Source organism: Ictalurus punctatus, chromosome 3, assembly GCF_001660625.3.
Source record: "Ictalurus punctatus breed USDA103 chromosome 3, Coco_2.0, whole genome shotgun sequence".
In the NCBI taxonomy this organism is placed as follows: Eukaryota; Metazoa; Chordata; class Actinopteri; order Siluriformes; family Ictaluridae; genus Ictalurus; species Ictalurus punctatus.
Genome location: NC_030418.2, coordinates 3855684 through 3877589, shown reverse-complemented (window position 1 = coordinate 3877589; position 21906 = coordinate 3855684). Strand labels below are relative to the sequence as shown.

At 40.6% G+C, this 21906-nt stretch overlaps 1 long non-coding RNA gene across 2 annotated transcripts in view; it reads left to right on the top strand.

Moving 5' to 3' along the window:
• The first annotated feature begins 3722 nt into the window (after positions 1-3722).
• The window catches only part of LOC108262758 (uncharacterized), a 159689-nt gene continuing 141505 nt past the window's right edge, over positions 3723-21906 (top strand). Inside the window, exons 1-2 of one of the 2 annotated variants that reach the window (XR_001812004.3) lie at positions 3723-3954; positions 6670-6804. This is a non-coding gene — a long non-coding RNA (uncharacterized LOC108262758). The remainder of the gene's footprint in view (positions 3955-6669; positions 6805-21906) is intronic. The other variant, XR_001812005.3, reaches the window with a different exon arrangement.

Below are 21906 nucleotides of genomic sequence, written 5' to 3'. Positions count from 1 at the left end.
ACCCATTTTTATAGCAGCAGGCTTACTTTCTTTTCTAATTTCTCTCACAGGTTTGACAGGTCTATAATGTGTCTTGGTAAGCTGTTAAGACCCACTTTATCTACTGGTATAACTTGACTCGTATCCTCTCCTTACCAGGCTCTCGAGCTCTCCGTTTTAGCCTACTTTCTTTTTTCCTGTTCTCCCATGTGACAGATTCATCTCTCCTTTAAATTCCCATTGTGCCAAATGAGTTTGCCATGTTTAAATGTTAATTGTTTGTTTGATACACTATTTTCAGTTACAGAACAACAAGAGGTTATTGCATCCCCCCCCCCGACTGTGACCGAATAATTGCAATCGAAGTAACCAGTGTCTCAGCTAAGGCATTGCTATTACCAGACTACACCCCTGACATCTAGTCACAGTCGTCTGGTGCTAGACAATCCTTGTTCATAGGCGCGTGCTGACGTATGGACAGCTGAGCAGCGTACAGGAGTACCCAGCAAGCGCACTGACATGTATGCAATTGCAGTGACAAGTTCTCAAACAAGTACCCAGGCTGTGCAGACATGCAGGCTGACAGTAACATGAAAAGCCATGCAGACAAATTGGCAAGAAGACTGCTTAACTGCTTGAATAGAAAAGTGGAACGGGGAAGATTTCTCCTTTTAATAAGCCACTGACCAGGAAGCTCAGAGGCTAATATATGTGTATGTGTGTAATGCACTGCCACTATTTGCATCCGTATCGGTTTAGTGCTACAAATCTGCTCATTTTTAATCTTTTTATTTTCAGAGTTAAACCAGAAGTGGGCGTGGCTTAACCAAACCCTATCACTATGCCCCCCAAAACCACTGGCGGGAAAAACTCCAGGACTGTGTGGATTCTCGCTCTGATGGTTCCTCAACGTCAGCTACATCACTCAAGTTCGTATTTGGTCTAGATGCACAAGAATTTATTTATTTTATTTTATTTTAGTACCACTCATACAGTTATCATTTTTGTTTGCTTTTTTATACATACATGCAGTGTTTTCTAAAGAATTTAGTTGGTCCTATTCCCCGAAATATGATCTAACTAGTAGCCTAATTTAACCAGGCAGTTACGAAGAACTACGATAATGAGCACGGTCTTTATCGGAGCTTCATATCTGAACGCTCACTCGCACCCGTTTGAAAGTAAAAACCACTTTGCTTGCATGATGGTCCTGATGGATCAACACCTCTATTTTCAACCAGATGCCCTTTCATTGGTCTCTTGTATGTATTGGCAGTAGACACTTGAATATGGTTGTAAAGCACTCAGTTAAGGCTACTACAGTACTTGCATCTTGGCTGGAAGCTCTTGGCAGGGTTACCTTCTCCATCTGTTACAATCCTGATGGCACCAGTATTAAATGGATGCTACTGTATATTAGGGTAATTTTAATTGTGCTGAAGGTGCCTCATTACTTGGCTTGGAAATCGCCGTGCAACTAAAACTAAATAGGCAGATTTTAGTCCCCCTCATGAAATTTCCCAAATATGGATATATTTTCCAGTAAAATCCATTGTTATTTGTTAGATGACAGGCGGAAATTGCTGTGGAAGAAAGCTCCATAAGAACAGGGAAGCAATCACCCAAAAAGTAAGTATTATGCCCTTGTTGGTGCTATATGCCAGTTCTTTGTGTACTTTTTTTTTTTTTTTTTTTAAAGAACAGGATCTAATGTGTCATATGGTATTTATAAATCTTCAAGTACTTAAGTTCTGCAATACACCGTGTCCATATAACTCTTATTAATGTTTTAAATCAAAATAGCTTGCCCCTAATGGACCACTTTGAGGAGAGTGAGGACAGTCTACCAGTGTGGACACTCGCCAAGACCCTCATTAAGGGATAACTTGTACATTTAGCCCCCTCCCCCGTAGCCAAAGGATTTCATCACTGCCAAAGAAAATCAATTGAAATGTCATCATTTTTAAACTTGCAGCATAATAATATGAAAATATTAAGAAAACACTGAGTAAGCAAGGTCTGTCTTACTGGCTTTTAAACATCACGATGCAGCAAAGCTAATTTAGCGTAATTTAACGAAGGTTAGGAATAATTGTTCGCTGTTTAACTGGTAGGTTATCGTGTGGATTCGACCCTGTGAAGGATAAACGGTATGGAAAATGGATGGATGGATGGGTGGATAATATTCACTATTCAGCAGGTTTTACTTTAGAACCTGACCTGTGTGGAGCACCAAACGCAAATCTATTTTCCTGTTGAACTTCAAGGGCATTTTACACACAAAAAAAAGTGGTATCGTGAAAATCCTGTAAGGTCGGAAAAATGTTCGTATCCTACGAATGGCTCGTGTGTTTGTGTAGATTTATGCCTAACGAGACGGCCTAACGCGAAGCTCAATTTTGATCGGCTTTAAATTATAAACGGCTTTAACTGGCAACAAGTTAATTCAGTTTGCGATAGTGTTTGACGTCAAGGTTCAGTTTTTAACTTAAGTCACCAAGCTAATGATTCCACTCACACACAGATTTAATGAAAGTATCGTGAAACTTGGCTGATTCTCATTTAAGACTTACTCACAAATCCACCAGAGAGAAGTCAGAGGAGAATGGCCAGACTTGTTTGAGCTGACAGAAAGGCTACAGTAACTCAAATAACCACTGTTTACAACCATGGTGAGCAGAAAAACATCTCGGGATGCACAGCACATTGAAGTGGATTGGCTACAGCAGCAAAAGACCACAATGGCGCTCGTGTAATTCAGCCAAGAACAGAAATCTAGAGCTATGACAGTTGAAGAGTGGGAGTCGGAAACGGTGCCAGAGGCAGGTGGGGCAACGGAGACGCTGTCGGAGGCATGTGGGGCAACGGATCTGCTGCCGGAGGCGTATCGGGCACCAGGGACCATGTCCATTCGGCTACTAGCCGCTACAGTGTTTGTGGGGTTTGCACTCATATATTAAAACAATAATGCGTAATAATATAAGGATTTATTTTTGTTTTTTAAAATCTCTGCTACAGTACGGATACCAGATGACAGTTTTCCTTTGACATTTTCAAAGGAATTTTCTTTTGGCAAAGTGAATGCAAAGCGCTTCCACTTTGCATTCACTTTGCGTTTTGTTTCTGGTGGTTAAGACATTAGACTACTGAACGGAAGGTTGTGAGTTCAAATCCCAGCACCGCTAAGCTGCCACCGCTGGGCCCCTGAGCAAGGCCCTTAACCCTTAATGGCTTAGTTTTAAAAATGAGATAAATGTAAGTCGCTCTGGATAAGCGCATCTGCCGAATTCCGTAAACGTGAATGTAAATTAACGACCACGGATAACTGTGGGCGGTAACCCGGCAGGAGAAGTGGCTAATTCAAGACCTGGAAGATTCAGGAAGATTACGATTTATAAAGTAGAAACGACACGCAGGTGTGCGTGTACACGGTTTTATGAATCGGAATTTTTTTATGCGCTCGTGTGCAATTTAAAAGAGAGAGGGGAAAAAAAGCTCTTGACCTGTGTCTATATGACATTATGCATTGTGTTACGTGGATTGGCTGACTGGATACATGTATGAATGCGCAGGGGTACAGGTGTTCCTATTAAAGTGGCTGGTGCACGTAGACGACAATATGAATATTTTATAAACAAATAAACATCAAACCAAAGGAGGCTGCACATATAGACAAATAAAAAAAAAAAAAGAAAGGTGGTTTACTATTTAGGACCTATCATCCTGGCCCATAGGTGGTGCTCTTTCATTGTCTGGTTATCATTTTCATCTCTTTTCCTTTTAGGTTGGTATTCAAGGCCTTTCAATCACCAGAGTGTTTGGAACAAAGAAGGATCAATCTAAACTTTTGGAAAGCTGAGAATTCACTGCAAGCCTAACTATTAGCTAGGCAAGTCTCTGTTGAGAATGGGAGAGATAAGATTCAAAGAAAAATAATGGAGATAATTAGGAATGGCTGATTAGTGTCACTAACTGGTGAGTTACATTGTTTGTTCACTCCTTCCAAGTGTTTTATCCATTTGCCTCTGGAAGCCGTATATGGACATTGTTAGCCTAAGACATATAAACATTTATCCAAATATTAGTATAATACGAACAAACAATGCATCCTTCTGTTGTTTATGACATGAATCAGTGTATTGCTGCTGCTGCTGCTGCTAAGCTTATTTATGTTGATTTAACATGGTTGTGTATTCCAAGCATGTGGTTAATGAGTCTGGTTTAAAATGGATTGAGATTTTAAACTGTGAATTGATGTGGGTTTGTTGAAAGTGCACAGTTCAGTGTGTAGTATAATGTTCACAATGGCTCTTTTTCATCAAAGTTACTCAGAGGGTCGATTCAAGCACCTGGAAAGACCTACAAACGATTTGAGTGCAAATTGAATCAGCTTCAGCTGTGTGGACACAAGCTCCTGCTCATGACCCGCCTCCTGTTTGTGGTAATTTGGGCCTAATTTGCATGGCACTCTAATTGATGCAGGTGTTGCAACACTGAGCCAATCCGAGAAAAGCGTTCAGCAAGCTACCGGATATGTGAACTTTCTAAAGCTCCTCTGTAGGTAATTATGAGGTCCTAAAGGTGAAACCGATGGGTAACAAAACTATTTAAAAAAATAAATAAAAAAAAAATAATAATTCAGACTTGATCAGTCTGAAAGCATCTCTGGGGATCTCGCATGCATGAGACCTTTTGGTCGAATTGACATAAAATGAGTATTTCTGAGATTTGAATTTTTCAGACTTGTATTAAGGGTTCTGATTTCTTCTTTCTTTCTTTGTGTTCTCAAAACCATAGCCCTTAATGGCAAGTCTTTAACTGTAAATGTGGTGTGTGTGTGTGTGTACATATGATTCAGTTTTGACTTTTATATTCCGATACATCCGTTAGCTTTAAAGCTCGATAGCTGGCATGTTTCTTGCATCCTAGAACTGCAGTTATGAAACTGTACAAGATGTATGTTAATGTTATTGTATTTGCTGTTTATCGATGTGGCTTTATTTATACTCGGCAGAAGCCCACAGGCAGTTGTGCACACATAACAACAAACCAGGTTATTGAGCTTTACTTCCTGTTAACTGACCAGCTCAGCATAATACACTGTACAACACCTCAGTTCCCCAGGGTACAAATACACACTGTATGTGTGTGTGTGTGTGTGTGTATATAATATAATATAATATAATATAATATAATTTTATATATATATATATATATATATATATATATATATATATATATATATATATATATATATATATATACTTTCAGTCAAAGGTTTTAGAGCATCTGTAGCTTCATGTTTTATTATAATTTAATTGCTATTATTGTCCCCACACAAAATTGTACAGTTTAGTGATTAAATCAAGCAACTGAAACTTCTGTGGAAGTTATTAACTGGTCCTCTCTGATCCTAACTGCCCAATAACAGGGCTTTATTAACAGCAGGTGCACTTGGAGGATAAACTTATTAATACTATAGATACAAGGCTTATAGACATTATTTATATGAACTGCTACAAGCGCTTAATTAGATTTATAAACCTTCTTCTGATCAGGTTAGATTAGACTCAATTGACCCCAGTGACAATAAGTGTCTTCACTTAACATTTAATAACATTAAATTATTCAAATTAGTTTACATAATGTTCAAACGTGTTATTCCTCTTATACTATAGCAATTTTCCAACAATCACAACTTTACCAAAAATACAAAAAGTTACTGTTATCACTTGTTTTAGCAGCTAGAAAGGATGGCTCTCATCAGTGTTTTTTTTTTGTTTGTTTGTTTGTTTGTTTTTTCTATCACAAAGTGACCGGTAATAGAAAGTTAGTAGAGAACTTGGTTAGTGTGTTTATGTCCGAGTCTAACAAAGCATCGACACTGGAGACCCATTCCAATAATAAACATCTCTGTACATCTTACTTGTTACATGTTTTTAATCCATTGATGTGGTGTATCAGCAGTGCAATTCATTCTACAAGTTATTATAGAAACATTAATAGGCATTAATATAATTCTATTAATAAAATGTATGTAGGGATACCAGTGGTCACCAACCCTGTTCCTGGAGATCTACCTTCTTGAAGACTTTAGCTCCAACCATAATGGTGCCATCTAATCATTGCCTTAAGAAGCTCTTCATGAACTAAAACAGGTGTGTTTAGATTTTGATTGGAGATGAAACCTGCACGAGGGTAGATCTCCAGGAACAGGGCTGCTGAGTCACAATGCAATTAAAGAGTGATTAAGAGAGACCGAGAATAGAGCCTTGGGCTGAAAAGTTGTTTGTCACCATAGACTTCCTTGATATTGAGTGAACATGTCAAGAGATGGTCTTCTCGCATCTGCTATCAGAAGTAAATCCCAACTCCCTAGCATTGTGCTAATTGCCAGAGATTCCCGATATCACTGACACCAGGGCCAGCGACTGTAATTGGAGGCATTAAACTCGATCTCCTCTCAGCGACGTGGCCATCAGCAGCTCCATCTAGACTTGTTTTAATTTCTTGCCTGATTATCTCATGCTAATTATGCTCCGTCATAAGAGTAGAGAAAGAGGCAGCAGTGCCTTTCGGTTGCTTCGTCTTATTGAACGATCAAAAACCTGTCACGTGTTGAAGAGGGATTTTAATTGTCAAGTTGATTCAAAACACTTTTTTTTTTCCCTTTTTCTTTAATTCTTGCAGATGGTCTTCCTGTACTCACTGAGAAAAATCTGCCACTATAGAGAGATGGACAAGCAGAATATTTTGTGATGCATGGAAAGAATTCTGTAAGTAAAGGGAAAGTACACAGTAAGGAAGGACCAGTTGGACCTTGAGGTAAAGTATAATTTAGTGCCTTGATTCTTTTAAGGGCGATGTGCCCTTACGGCTGGTAGATCTCATAAGCTTTTTAAAAAAAATGTATTATTCGGCATGGGGTAACCACCTGGGAGCGAGTAGATTCGAGTGGTATGTACTGGCCGTGGCACAGCACAGATTACTCTTCCTCTAAATGGGCCTTTTAATCAAAATGGATACAGATTAATTTATTTGTAACTCTTCCACGGGAACGTTTACACACGGAATGTGGTATTCGTGAAAAAGCGTTTAGTTTGGGGAAAACTTTATCCTACAAGAGCTCCTGAGTTTGTTTAAATTTGCATATAAGAAGATTCACTAATGTGATGTGTGATGAGCCAAAGACCAACAAAGTGAGATTATCCTTTTACATACAAAAATAAAGAATTAATGAGAAGAAATTTTTAAAAATGCAAGATATATAAACAAAAATGCTACATCTATCATGTATAATTTTTTTTCGCAAAGATTAAAAAAAAAAAAGGGGTATAGTGTTTAGCATCTTAGGCTTTACACACGGCACATTAAAGATGGCGATTAAAATTTTTCACCATTTATTCATCATTTTGTCGTTTTCAGTTTCAGCCATAGACTAAAGGCAAATCTGTTGTGCCGTGAAAGCACTTGGTAATTCGTGACTGATCGGCATTTATCAATATTCTTGTACCGTTTGAAAATATCTAGTAGATCTTGGTGATGTTCAAGTCGAGGGACTGTGAGGGCCATTCCAAAAGCTCCAGCTTGAGTTTCTTAAAGTAGTTCATCGTGGATTTTAAGTTAGATTTGGTTCATAGTCCTGTTGTTTAAGCCAGTCTCTCTTCAGCTTCAGTTTCTTAACTGACTGTGTCATATTTGCTTTCAGAGTTTGCTGATATTTACTGCAATCCATTCTCCCATCTACTTGTGCAGTGTTTTTCTGTGCCACTGGCTAGAACACAACCCCAAAACATAATAGATCCACCGATAATGCTTTTCTTTTTGGTCATTGTCGCCGAAGAGTTCCTTCGTCGGTGCACGGAACTTATTCCAAAATGCCTCTGGCTTATCCGGATATAGTTTCGTCTTATTTCAGATGTTGACCTTTGTGATGAGGACGTTTCCTTCTGATGACTCTTCCATGCAGATCGTGTTTGTGTAAGCGGTTCTGCACAGTAGAGCAGTGCACCACCATTCCTGTGTCGGCTAAACCTTCTGCAGGTCTTTAGAGTAATTTGTGGATTTTGCTTTGCCTTTCTGCCCGGCATAGAAGCAGTTCCGTCTCTTTTTCTTCCAGGTCTTGCCTTGCCCTCTGCAGTTCCCCTTATTTCTTAATGACTCTTCAGACAGTGGTAAATTGTATGCTTTGATATATTTGATTATTTTAATAGCCTTTTTATAGACTCTGGAATAGTTATTCCTATCGACACCTCTTGCCCTGCCTAACCAGCCTTAATGAGTCAATTAAAGCCTAAAAAGTAAATTACGTTCCGAGACTTGAACTGGAAGGTTGTCCATACTTTCCACCTTATTTATTTCAAGTTAAACAAATGTAAATGAAATTTTGCATACTGCTGTATATGTATATAATTATACAACGTATGAATGTGTTCATTATTTATTATAGACATAACCTTCATAGAACTTGTAACTGAGCGGACCAGTAAAAAAATCCGATGTTTACATGCGTGTCTTTACAGTTTGGTGGGTTGAATTTACTGGAATATTTCGAAATAACCACCGTCGTTGATTGCCTGAATTTCTTTTTCTGTTGGGGGGGGGACCCCATCGTGACACATTCTGCATAGATAAATAAGTAGATTGAGTGAGTGAGCTCCTTATTAAGTCCTAGATTAAAAACAGAAGGTTTGTTAACCTGGTGTTAAAATCACAGACATCCTTGTAACCCCAATTCACTTCCTTTTAATTCGCTCACCATTAGAGCCATCATTAAAGCCCTAACAGTAGGGGAGGCCAATGAGGATTTGGAACAATGATGAGATCGGCGGTGGCCAATTTAGCCGAGGTCAACGCTCATCGCGGCCCATTTTCGTTTTGATTGGGCTGAAATTGTAATCCATTCCATAATGTCAACCTCAATATTCATCAGATTCACTGTGGAGAGCAAATCTTAAAAGCTTTTCATGACCACTCTGCTGCCTATCAGATTATTTACTGTACTGCATTTGCTACTTGAGTAAATGTTAATTTTCCTTCCTGAAATAGCACGGAGGCTGAGGCGAGATGAAGTAAGAGGCCTTGACTTTGACTTTTGATTGCAAATTATACCCTGTAGCATTTTTGTCATTTTACTGAGATCTACGGCTGCACGGTTATGGCTAAAATGATAATCCCGATTATTTTGATCTATATTGAGATCTCGATTATTTTAGGGACGCCATTTTTATTGCACTTTCACATTTAAATAAACGGGCCGCTGCTTTCGCCTCCATGTTGTGCTACATTCCTGCTAATGTACAGGTCTTTGCATGGAATTGGACTGATCCTTAAAGTGCATCATCTGGTAGAAGCAAAATGTAAAATATGCATCAAATATAACAATAAGCGACCAAATGAGAACAATTCGAGTGTATGCAGAAAAGGTAACGGGAAGCAACTTATTTTGTGGGTGTTCCTTGACATCAAACGTAACTGTAAACGGATCAATCCTGAGCCGTCATTCTTTAATAAATAAATTGTTAGCGTTGGCAAATTGATGCGGAAGAAAACTGGACATAGTCTTGTGAGGAAAAAGGAGAAGGGCCACATTACACCACCCTGTCGTTAATTATTTTCCTATAACGGCACCCCCAGAGTCCTTCACTCCTTATATAGTTCATGGCAACAGTCAGCCTGAGAATAATGGGTCGTTCATAGACTGACCTCGTCAAAAAACAATAAACACACGGGGATTATATACTCGAATCATAAAAAATTTAACCTACGGCTTAGCTGCATGTTGCAACTATTACAAGTACCCTTTTCACTATATACCAATTTGACAGTTCATCAAGAATTATATGCTTGGATATTATATAAAATGTTGGCATATTGGTACTACTCATGTTTTTCATCCTACAGGCTTCAAATAAATTAACGTTGTTAATTAGTTTTGAAGATAGATTTATTTTTTCAGCTTGTTTCACAGCATTGTTGAATTCTGAAATCTGATTGGTGGTGATTAATTTTCAATATCACCAGCTCTGGAAGATGTCCCGGTAGTAACTCGGATGTCGTTGAATATTTTCCAATAACGGCATGCCCCCGGCATGGTTTATTCCTTAACTTAACATTAATGCGAAAATAAATAAATTCAGAGTGACGCGCGATATGGTTCCTAACCCCATTCATAAGGAAAGTAGAACGAGGCTCCTATACCTTGCTGGATGCTTAACTGTTATGTCTAACATCCTTCTCGTCTGTGCAGCCAGCTGTGTGCTCTTCCTATTCGAATGCCATTTCCAATTTGCTCTCTATATTGACTCTATACCTGTTTGCAATTAGAGCAACAGTCTTTCACTTGTTCCCCATCACCCTAAATCACCTTTCCCGGGCATTAAGCACTGCTGACAGCTAGACGAACTGCTAGTGTTCTTTCAGAAAGAGCTAAACAAGTAACTATTGAAAAAGTAGATGGCGTGAGATGGGAAAAGTGTTTCTTTGCTAAAGTTGAAAGAGTGAAAAGTCTTTTCAGTCCACGTGCTTCTTTGCAAAAAGGTATGTTCTCACAGATGCCTTCGATATCGATTTTGTGAAGTAAGGAATACAACACAACCCACGTGATGTTATTTGGGGGGCGGGATCAGTTAGCACCCTAAAATTGATAAAAAAAAATTTTTTCTTTTAATAACAGCATCTCCTGATATGTTTTTATGCCTCTTATACCCCAGTAATTTGACAATTAGTTATTTGTCAATCCTCTTATAGCAGCTAGTCAGTCGTCCCCTCACCAGCGCCCCCCCCCCCCCCCCCCCCCCCAATTTAATAAAACAGCTTGTCGTTGCAAAAAAACAACAACCCCAAAGCGAAAAATCATCACATCATTGAAACTTAGTGATTTTACAAACCAGTGACACTGGAGACTCCTTCCATGCCGTATAAGCGCCTCCTTAGAGAACACTTTCACATCGATGATTACACCTGTTATTCATTTGTTATTAGGCTACAAGTATGTGGATAGTCCAACGTCCTAGTCCCTGTGAAGGAGTTAATATAGAAGCAGATGTATAGTGTTGTGGTTCGTTCGAGTCACGTCGGAAAGATCGTATTTGACTCGAAGGCGCATAAACTCCGCCACAAAGTCGTCATTACGAGCGAGAAACTCGGGATTTTCTTAGTCGGGGGCGTGTCGTTATGAAAACATGGTGGACTCGATGCATGCGAGGTCTGCAGCTGACGTTGGAGTTGAAGGTTTACTCGTCTCAGAAGCCGATTTCAGTTACGTGTTTGGGTATATACGGCAGATTATCGTCGGGCTTTGTTTATTTACAATTAAACGAGCGAGTTGCCCGCACAAAATACGACAGCGTTGTATAATTACGACGTAATATCTAACGATCAAGTGTACAGAGGCTTCGTAGATTAATTACGCAAAATCAAAAAAAAAGCAAAACGCCTGATGTGCGTTCTTTTGTTCTTCACTGTCTAGAAGTAGAGAGAGGAAAGTAGTTAACTTGTAGTTAATGAAGAGAACGTACGTGGTTTTCTTCCTCTGACCAAAACGACTTGACCGCAACTGACGTCGTAATTACGGCTTCCCGACTCGTAAATACAGACTTCCTAGGAAGACTTGGCACTACTGTCCAAGCCTTTCCGTTATAGAGGGAGTCCGTCATTCAGTAATGTTGCAGTATAAGTATTTGTCTGATACAGTACATGCAGTACAGGAAATCAGTCAGCTAGACACATTCCCAGCTACTGCTACCAATTAACTACAACGTGAGCAACTGATATGAAATAAAATCACCTATCAAAAGAGAGAAGGACCTAGTCTCGGTGCAATATCTTGTAAATTTTTTTTTTTTTTTTTTTTTTTTTTTAAAGGAGAGTCCACGTTTCTCAACATAGAAAGCGGTTAAGGTTAGACTGAGGGGTGGAGCAAGTGCTCGTAGCTCTTCCTTATGACTTAATTTGTCTAAAAGCCCAAGCTAAATCCTGCTTCCTTGTCAAAATCCCTATGAATTTTGCATGAGATCAGATTGCTCCACAGGACAAGACATGGCCAAATGAGTTTCAGAGGACCTCCCACCAAGGAGAACATCACTTCCAAATTCACCTCACATCCTGTCTGAGAATTACTACTTTTGCCGTCTAGGTTAGTTCCACTGATTATCAGACTTGACAAAGACACATTACCTACAGACCTCAATCCATTTCCCTCCCCCCTTATAACAGTAACCTCTGGAAAGAGCCATCTCTATAAATAACATGCTTCTTCTGATTTAAGGGTTACTGTCACATGTTAGGGCTTGTTCCAGGTCACTGCTTTTCCTTGCAGTTGGTGTGATCCTTCACAGCTGGCTTTATAGGTCCCCTTGGTGAGAGTCAGGACAGCAAGGGAGGCTAATATTGGCAAGAGGATGTGAGCATGATGAAGGCCTGTGTGTGTGTGTGTGGACAAAGGAGGAGGAGATGCAGTGCTAATTGTATTGTATCTCAGTGCAGTCGATCAGCCATAGCTATAAACCCTAACAGAAATGTTACAATTAAATCTTAACAGGGCGCACATGCACGGTTTTAAACGGCAAGCCAGCTGAACTGTGAAAACCGTTTTCCAATCCTGTTCTCTTTTTCCAGATGGATAAAATTCGCTCTATAAAACCCGAGAACTGGAACTACCTACTTAGCTTTGAAATGACAAACGCAGGCCGGTATGGGTGCGGGTTTTCATTCCACCCGAGCAGAAGCCGCACCTCTATTGAGTCTATTGAAAGCCAGGATCAACTGATGGAACTGGTGGAATCGGGTGTGGCCCCTGCTTGATCGGAATGAAAACCTGAACTCGCACCAACCCTTTGCGGATAAGATCGGACGCCCCGTTCTAGACTTTCCCAAACGCCCCTTCAGTCCACCCCTGTCTCGGTCTGTTTGGAGAGGGGGGAAAACAAACCACGGTTGAAACCGGAAACCGATAAGCTCTCAGCATAGCCAGATTTATTTAGCTAGCTAGCTGACATTTAGCTTGTTCTGATCCAAATCGCATTTTTACTGTATGTAGTCCCTCGTCAGTGCTCTCGAGTAGCTCAAGCTGTCATGCCAGTACACTGTAGACGGCCAACAACATTAATGACTACGAGGAATACGGTTTCGTTATTTTTCTTCAAAACCGTCCGTAGTCATTCTGTTTCACACTGCTCAGAGAATCGTCTTTAACATCATTTCCATTTCTGTCTCGCTTGTCCAGCTGATTGCATCACTCGCAGTAGATGCAATGAATAACTCCCGCCTTAACGGATGAGGAGCGACGAGCGACCGAACCCCGGGTCTTTGTGGCCCGTGATTTTAATGGCCGTGTTAATAAATGTGCAAGTATGACATCTTGAATGGTTTCGAGCCTCACTACAATAATTTATTTGACTGATCGTTTATTTTACTTCTGACAGGCGTGCATCTGAAGGGTGGGTTTGGGGTTTGTTTGTTTTTTTGGGTCCCATCTGTAGGAGATTAGTGAAGTGTCATTAAAAAGCGAAGCTGTCTCAGGATCGTCTTGGGAGATGCTGTGATTTATTATTAGTAGGATGGATAAGTGAGGAGCGGAGGAGCTCTGTCTTGACGGTGGATGTTTTTGTAGGTCAGCACGTCCATGCTTTCAGTCGCGGCAACGTGGTCCGTCTGTGTCTATTTAAGGAAATCCATGCTTTGTTAATGTTCTGGAGGACGTCATTGTTGTCTGTGCGAGTTCTTCGGTCTTGGTAGCTGAGAGTGAAGTGACTGTGACATGATATTTAATAGGTTTTGCTTTGTATCAAGCGCAGCAGTGTTGCTAGGGTTCGTGTGCCCTGTGACCCACCATTTTATTAAACACCTTCTTGGTCTGCTAGCTTTTTCTAGCTGCTTCTATGCACAAAACTAGTCCATTTTTATGTCTCGCACTCACCGGTGTGATTTTTCTCCTCGAGATGCTCACCTCTGGCTTGCTCATTAGGGAACTAAAATCTACCAGATTTCTATAAAGCTTGCTCTTTGCCCATGTCTGTAGTTGAAAGTGCTTTATGAATAAAATTGAGTGCTATTGGACGGATATGTTTTTGCCTGGGGGACTGTGTGTGCGCTAATAAATGGTTTCTTTACTGAACTTTTTCTTGCATCTATTTTTATGTCTGCGCACGCATTAGTTTCCAGATGTTGACTGTTTGCCTGCACAGCTGGAGGTACTCAGGAAGGTACCAATAGATAAGTGAAAGATTGCTTGCCCCATTACACAACAGAACACACACATGGACACAAACGGCAGACGTGGAGTTTAAGACTCGTACGTAGTGATACATTTTAGAAGAAAAGGGGGGAGAAGGAGACTGACGTAGATCTGGACAAAGACGAAAGAAAATGAGTGTGTCTCGTTGCTAGGTGTGAGAAGGAACTGCACAAATCCAGTGTGGGAGCACGAGCATATCTGGACAGTGTGACGATGTTGGGATGAGTGACAGCAGGCTTTTCACTCTTTCACCCTCCTCGGAAGCTCGCCCGCCCTGGAATCCTCATAGAGAGCTCACTGTCATCTTTAATTCATATCACTGAGAAATGTCTCACACACACACACTCGCAATCCTCATTGTCTACTGATCTGATCTGCCCTCTGTCTGTTCTTTCAGAATTATTCACACACTCTGGGCTTTTTGACACATCATGTGTGACGGGCGCGAGAGAGCTCTTGAGTGTCAGGCCTTAAGTATTATTAACAATTGGAACTTGTATTCGGTGGCTTTGAAGGTGTTGATTTAAAATTTTCTGTAATGGCAGATCTGACCGTAGTGATGACTGGATAGCGAATCACAGGTTTATATTAATACGCTTGTTCGAATATGTTCCATTACTTACTTAATCCATTACGCACTCAGAGGCTCAAACCTCTATTACCCCACCTAAATGCAGTATTTATAGCTCTTTCCGGTCGTAATTACATTTTTTCAAAAATATATTACATGGTTACAATTATTATAATCGGACCCGTAAGGAGACCCAACCGCTATGAAATATTTCCTGGCCTGCTTCCTGTTAATCTGAAATTTTAATTCACACCTTTTATAGAAGCATAGGGATACAATAGATCCTTTTAGCAAAATCGCCTATTTTTTTTTTTTTTTTTCAGCTTTCAGCAAATACATTTACTCTCGTCCCTTTTTAGTCCATTCCTTTTTGTACATAATATACATACACACATACCAGAGTCACATACCCACACACACTCTATCAGATCCCTCGATTTCTTAACTCTCATCCGAGTATTGTTTTTTAAGCAAGGTCTTTCATACTAGCTCGTAAAACCCACCGATTAGAAACACCTTGAGTATATAAAACCGTCCACTTAAAAATTTTAAAAAAAGTTTCACTCCTCTGCACGAGCATCACAATGATGGCTTTGTGACAGTCAGCTATAATGACTGTTTAATAGCATGAGCACGTTTAGTTGACTAGTCTCATTAAGTAAATATTAGAAAACCCAGAATTTCACACCTAAGGTCTTTTTTTTTGGTCTCTGCCCCCAACGCCCCCCCCCCCCCCCCCATCCCCGCCTTCATTGTGCTCTTTCTCTCTGAAACTCTGGAGGAGAGAACGTTGTTGCTTTGATTGCTGTGTTGCTACGGGCTGTCCTCGGGCGAGCTGAGCATTTCAGCAGGAGTGTGTAGTAAATAATGCCGTCTGACGAGAAAGATGACAGTTAGAAACCGAGACCGATGGAGAGAGACAAATTCAAAATTAAATGCCAATCGAATGACGACACCCGGCTTATTCCTGGATAGAAATGTCTGTGGAAATCAAGCAGATGCTCAAAAAAAAAAAAGAGAGAAATTACAAAGCATCAGAAGTTTGTTCAATTTAACCCGTTGCATTACTTGGATAATTAGAATGATATCAGGAAGAAACATCTGAGGAAACTAGAGGAGGGATGGAGGACGAGATATATTTAGGGTCTTTTTTTTATGGTTAGACCTCTTTTTATAATTTATCCCCTTCTCATTGACCTCCAACTTCCTCAGCATTCTTTGCTTCTGCCCTTCCGCTGTGCCCTTCCCCTTGTTTAATCTTCTCCCAAATGAGAGCTGACATGTATGAAATATGCATGCTCTTCATCAAAAGCACTGTTCCTTACAGAGCACGCTCAGAACAGGGTGTCGGCCAGATCATCTCCTTCACAGCGGAAGAGCGGGTGACTGTCGCCATGTTTGGCTCCCGGCTAAGAAGTCAGAAAAAGTTACTTCAGTTGTGTAGAATGCACGAAAGGGCTTAACAAGATACTTCAAAGGTCAGACGGTCCTCCAAACTAGGACTGTGATGTCCCGGCATGAGTGTGTACTGCGACTGTGATCTGAAGGATATAGCAGTAGCTGTTTGTAGAGTTGTAGGAACTTTAGAATAGAAATATGTTTGAAGGAGGATACTATGATGCACTGTAGTACTATGCAGGGAATTGTGATTATATTGCTTGTTAAGGTAATATTCCATAGCTGTTTCGTAGTCCCACCCCAAATTTGATGACTTTTAACTTGGAAGTAGTAAGAACCATGCATTAAGCCCCCTAGACAGTAACATTAGAAGGGGGTTCAGTTTTCAAAGGCAATAATTTAAGTATCATTGATTCGTATGCGACCTTTTAATAAAGACATTTAAGTAGGGTCCAAAAGCCTTTGAGGCAATACAGAATTTCTCAGTGGGTGGATGGGTGGGGGTGGGGGTTGTATTCATTTAATGATTGCTTTGTTGGATGGATGTGTGACGGATGGATTAAGAGATTTATTGATGGATGAATGGGTGGACGGGTGGATTCATTTAATGATTGTTTGAAGGATTTAACGTTTGATGTATGGATGGATTAATGGATGGATTCATTTATTGGTTGGTTTATTGGAGGGATGGCTGGCTGGGTAGATGGATGAATGAAGGTATTGATGGATGGATAGATGGATTAATTTAATGGTTGGTTTATTGGATGTGTGGGTAGATGGCTGGATGAAGGTATTCATGGATGGATGAATGGATGGACGGGTGGATTAATTTAATGTTCGGTTTATTGGAGGGATGGATGGGTGGGTAGATGGATGGATGAAGGGATGGATTGGATTAATTTGACGGTTGGTTTACTGGATGGATGGATGCAGTGAGGGAGGACGCAATTAAATGATTAATGGATGGAGGTGTTGAGGAGTCCATCATTGTACTGTGGTTTTGACAAGACTTTTTATTTTTATTTTTTTTTAAATCCTTTAATACAGTTATACATTGATCATATAGTTTATGACTTTGCTCCTTAGATATTTACTTTTATATGTAATAGCCAAAACAATAAAACTGTCCACCTTTTAACTTATAGGCTTCCAATCCAAATTGGAACTGCAAGTTGATGTGGTCTTGAAACTTGTCCTGACTCTTGCCTGTAAGACGTTATAGGGGGAAAAAAAAAATACATCACCACCAACACAATCCGATTTGAGGTACATAAAGTCGGTATATTACCTAACTGGCTCATTCCAAGTATCCAAACATTAGCAACTATTAAAAAAATAATTGCTTCCTAATGGTATCCACGTGTGATTTTGGATCAGGAAACGTTACTTGAAATATATTTTGAGTTGGATTTCAAAATATTCCAGTTTGTGATCACCTCAAATTCAAGTGCTTTGTTACAGATCCAGTAAGTACAATTGTAGTAATAATAATAATAATAATAATAATAATAATAATAATAATAAAAAAAGAAAGAGGTGGGTGGGAGGTGTTCATTTTTTTTATTATTATTATTATTTTTTTTTTTAAGGTTTGGCATAATAACTTGCTCTATACAGTTGCTCTACTGGATCTGGCACCGGATGAACTTTGACTACAGTAGGCGCGACAAGATAATGCATTGTCGGGATTCTCAATACCCACCACCATAAAGCATTCTGTAGAGATCGAAGAAGTTTAGAACCAAGGGGATGGCAAGGTTACACTGCTATGTTACAGTCTCAGACCAGATGGTGGTCAGTAAAGCTGCCCATTGCTCCAGAATTATTATGACTGTAACATGACCCGAGTTACTATTCTAAATAAAGACGTGTAGGTACTTGGAAACTTGGATTTGCCTGGTTTCATAGCGGACGCACATATGGTCCGAGCCCCCACCATTCCAGACTACGAGTGAGGATGGCAGTGCATGATTTCTGGAGGCTTTTAGTAGAATAATTAGGGAAACACGATCGGTTATGGGTTAAGGGTTAAGTACAAAAACCCTGCAAGGATAAGATGGTCATTTTTTTATTTTTATTTTTTCCATGGATGAGATATAACAGGGAGATTCGCAATCACTTCTCCTATGCTGAGTGGCTTTATGACCCGTAAAGCGGTCAGCTGCTGGTTGACTTCACCCGTGGAGTTGTTGCATTGCTAAAGGCTCTGAAGTAGCAGCATGAGCAGAATTTGTTCCAGGATGATCTATGGTCAAAACCTCCTTCACAGACCTGAATGTTGCAGGCAGATCTTTGTGACTGGGATCAGACCAAGAAGTCTAGATCTGGTCCAGACTAACTCACTCCAGATAATGCGCACGTCTAGTCAACGTTGACGCGATACGCGTACGATATGTCCCGACGATTATGCTCGTTTTCTAATTCCGAAGACGTCTGAATAGCACAAAATGTGTGTTTTTTTTCCATTATTATTTTTTTTTTTAGCTTTAGACAAGTAAGAATATTTATTTGCTAGCTGTAGTCAGAGTTACCAGCTGAGCAACTGGAGGTGTTGATAGGATGAATGTGTCGATCAGGTGAAGATAAGGTGTTGAGTGTGTACCGCTAGTGGCTGGTGTGATATTAATCAGAGGAGAAAAAATGCCGGTTCGGTGTGTTCTTTAATAATTAGCCCCGGGTGACCTGCGCTCTGCGGTAATTGAGTGATCGATTGGGCGACTGTTGTTTGTGTAATAGGGGAGAAGTATGGGAGTAAACAATTCCAGCACAAAGCAAATAAGGTCTCGCCCTGCGCACATTCATCCACCCACAGGTCAATGTGATCGAGACGCTGGCAATGCCACAAACCATAATCATCGTTCACAAAGGACTGAAGTGTGAGATGCAATTACGCAACCATTGCTTCTCTCTCTGTTTGGGCAATGGGGGCAATTTCTCCGTCACCTCCTTAGAAACTCTTTTCCTTTGCCAAGATTTAGCAGGTCCTGGCTTCTCGTTTGAACACGAACGGATTTGATCAATTGGCGATCCATGATCGATTGTGCTAATCCCTTATGCGAGTCCTTTACCGCGGCCGATATTGACTACAGACGTGCTAGAGGACAGGATAGCATGGGTGTGAGGGGAAGCCCACGCTAGCGTGCTTCAGTTCCCCCGTATCGATCGGCCACGGTTCTGTCCTATCGATATCTCCTCGCGTGTAATATAGCTGTCTGCCTCAATGACATGCTCATTGTTGACAGGACGAGTAACGCGATTCCTTCGTGTGCCAATTAAATTCAGATTTTCTGCGGCATCTCGACTACGCGACTAATCAAGTTCAAAACACGAGGAAGGACGGAAGCGTGTCCTGCTTTCGCCCCTCTCGTGCAGACGCCTCGTTTGGGTAATTGTTGTGTACTCGCACGGACCTGCATTACAATCTGTCGGGCTAATTGATGTGCTGTTAAATTTTCCGTCGCTACTGAAACACCATGCCCCAGGAGTGAAGAGGGGTGGAAAATAAGGACCAAAAAAAGAAGACTGGGCCGGAGCTCGAGAAGAATTCCTTCTTAATCAGTCTACAGGGAGTGAGAAAGATGACAAGTCGATGTGCGTTCAGTTTTTACACCACAAGGGCCTCTCATCTTCGACCGAGATGGTCGCCAGTTCTTTTCTTTCTATCTAAAAGAAAAACGAGAACCGAGTTTAGGAATAACGAGTTTAGTTAGTGTAGTTTGCGCACAAAGCCTTTTGTCCTTACTTGTTTTTGAAGCTTTTAATGAACCCCCCCACAAAAAAAAAAAAAAAATCGTTGTAAGAATCTTTGAGTGATCTCTTTGGTGTGTCCTACATGTATATCTCTTCAATGGTCTGTGTAAAACCCTGCAACAGAAGGCTTTCCTTTCAGAAAACGTTTCAAGTAGAGGGCTTTTGGGAAGCTAGAACCCTTGTATTGTTCTAATATTATAAATTAGTAAATATTTTTAGCCTTTGACGTTGGACTACTCACAGGCTATGCCAAGCTGCCACTTCTGGGTCCTTGAGCGAGGCGCTCGGCGCTCGGCGCTCAACCCTCAACTGCTCAGTTGTATAACTGGGATAAGCGTAGGTCGGTCTGGGTAATGGCGTCTGCGTAGGAGTATTCGTTTTATGATTTCGGTTCGGTGATGCATCTAACACGATGGAGTTTTTAAGCCCGACGTCTAAAGACTTGAAGTTTAATGTCTTTGGAGACCGATAATTGTTGAGCGCCATCAATCCAGCACTTTCCCTACCCTACGTCGGAGCAGGCCGAACAGCCTTTTCGTGAACTCGTCGGTTTTTCTTTTAATGGTTAAATTGCGCTGTTCCATTTGCTCGGGGTTTCAATTCGCCATGGCATTTAACCTGGGGTCGCAAAGGCTCCGGAGACCTGGAAGGAGCCAAGTTCTAGCCAAGTTCTTTATAAAATCCCCCCTGCCTTCTCGTTAGCAGCACGCGACAGCTTTGAGGAATCGCATCCTCGTGGAGACGCGATCGGGTTTTCACGGGTAGGCCGAGGAGAAACGAAAGAAGCGTTGAGATTTTGATCTTATTGCCTCACTACACACGAACACACTGAATTATTCGTTTACTCTGCATCTGGGATGTTGCTATACTGTGCCAGCTAAGAAGAATGGACGAGTTCACAAACGCGAGGAAATAAAATGGAACCTCTGCGGTCCTCGGAGACGGATGCAATGAAATCTCGGTTCAATTGGGAAATCTTTCAGAATGCTGAAGTGAGCTGGTTAAATGCGCACTCTTAAAATAACTACCAAATCTACATTATGCACTGGTGTAATTGAGGCAGTGGGGTTTTTATTATTCTTCCCCCCCCAAATCTACATTATGCACTGGTGTAATTGAGGCAGTGGGGTTTTTATTATTCTCTCCCCCCCCCCCCAGCAGTGACCTTGTACATGAAGGCTGTCACGGTCTCCTACTCAAGTACACCTCCATTTGAGTAATTATCTAGTACAGTAATTGGCTAATACAAAAGGCTCGAATGGTTTGGAGAGTCATTGAAAGCCTAGTAGTAACTAGACTCGTGTTTCAGCTAATGATTTGTAATATTTTTTTTTTTCTTTCCCCATACAAATTAAGTCACTATATCTTATATTTTTATATATATATATGTACGTATAGATTGTTTGTGTGGGGTTTAAAATATTTAAGTATTTATTTTTAGTCCTGTATAGCACAGTGGTGATGGGGTACAGTACCTTGTAGGCACATCCATGTCGTACACACTCGCCTGATATTTTACTATTTACCAATTCTAATGGACATTTCAGTTTATTTATTTGCTATTGATTTCAAACAGCTGGCTTATAAAATGGTGCTCAGGGATGACGTAAATATCTCGTCGTTCCATCTATACTACATCAAAATGCTTTTTTTAAAAATTTTTTTTGTAAAACTATGCCAGCGTGACCGAGATCTGTGATGGACTGGTATTCCATCCATGCTGTGTGTTCCTGTCTCACGCCTGTTATTCCAGGGATAGGCTCCGGATCTACCAACGACCCTGACCTGGATTCTCAAAGGTTTCAAAGTTTATTTTTAACTTGCTTCAAAAATGCATATTAGCACCACTTGTGATGAAACAGGAGATGAGGGCCATTTTTTTCTCTTCCACCCCCCCCGCCCCCCCCCACACTTTTTCCCAAAGATAACAGGAGAAAAGATGTGACATTGCGGTAAACACCTGCAGCCCTTC